Here is a 1506-nt window from a genome sequence, read left to right as displayed (position 1 = left end):
GTGCTTTTATATTTTTGGTCATCTGGGCCAGAATATGTGGAATTTGCAACTGATGACGGGCATTTCCCCCGGTTTGTTTTTCCAGATATGCAAAGTTTTTGTTTCCAGAGATGGCGTGCGGTGAGCTCTGACCTCTGCCATGAGGATGCTGGAACTACAAGCTGCCAGAGTGAGAATTGATTTGTATCTCGTAGACATGAAAGCATCCTGTCGACATTCCTAACTGGGGAAACAAAAAAAGCCACAAAGTCTTTTTTTATGTTGTTTATACACAAAATAGCTCAACCATTATGAAATAAATTAAGGCGCTTTTTTGTAGTTGATGCTCTTTGTGAAAGAGTACCAAAAAAAATTAGTAAAATGCATTTTGTCCAACTCTGCATGCTTCCTCCTCCTACTCCTCCTCCCTGAAGGCTTTGCCAGCACATCTTTCAGTTGGTGAAGGACTCCTCTGTGCCAGAATGTGCACGCTTCTCCTTCCAGGAGAGGATTGATGCGTCTTCCATCTCTGTGACTGACAAGCTACGCAAACATCTAACTGATCTGTCTGGGAGCCGGGCCCCCTGCACAGGCAGAGGCTGTACTCACACTGATATGTCCTGGGGCCTTGCGAGGGAAGAGGGGGCCCATGAGCTGGCACTATATTATTTTTCTGTTTTTTACGCCCACACCCCTCATGTAAAGGAGCAACGTGTGAGCTGCTTTTCTGAGCTGTGCATCTAATTTGTTGTTCTCTGCTCATGGTATTAACTTGTAATCTTAATTAATTCGTGAACATTTGGGCACATTTTGGAAGCATGTGATGTTTTCAGTGATGTATCACACAGTCTGTGCACGCTGGCTGTTTTATTATGTCCAGACGGGAGGGGAAAAAATCTAAACTCAGCCAACTCACATTATATATCAAGACGAAGTTAAATCTGGAATTTATTCTGTAGTTTCTCATTACTAAATATTAAGAAAACATCCTATTAAATCATACTAATCACCTCCTATTAGGACTTCTGTGCTTCTCTGCTGTCAGCTCTCAGTGTGTAGTAGCTGTTTGCTGCCATCTGCTGGTGAAAACTGGCAAAGCTTATTTTATTCTGAAGAGGCAGATTTTATGAAAATGAAATTTAATAAAAGCAAATGAAAGGCGCTTATCAGTTAAGTTATTTTCAGATGTTAGATTACTGTCATCTGTAAAAACTAATATGATGAAAATTTTAATACAACAAGCTATGATATAATTACCATATATTTAAATGTTAAATTTCTATAAAACAAGATAAAGCTGCTTTTTAGGTGGAAGTGTAGTATTTATCTCCCAAGAAAGGCCTTAATTATTTTTTCAGCAGGTTTTTATAAATATATTTCAAACGATGTGAAAAGTCGTCTTTTTACTATATAGAAATATACTAATTTGTTTAAAAAAGCTTTTTTGTTTTTCCTCTTAAGCTTTCGCTCCTTTGAGCATCGTTAACTTATGAAGATATATATATATATATATATATATATATATAT

The sequence above is a fragment of the Cyprinodon variegatus genome, unplaced genomic scaffold (assembly GCF_000732505.1).
Source record: "Cyprinodon variegatus isolate N-32 unplaced genomic scaffold, C_variegatus-1.0 Scaffold232, whole genome shotgun sequence".
Lineage (NCBI taxonomy): Eukaryota > Metazoa > Chordata > Actinopteri > Cyprinodontiformes > Cyprinodontidae > Cyprinodon > Cyprinodon variegatus.
Note: the sequence above shows the minus strand (reverse complement) of the source record.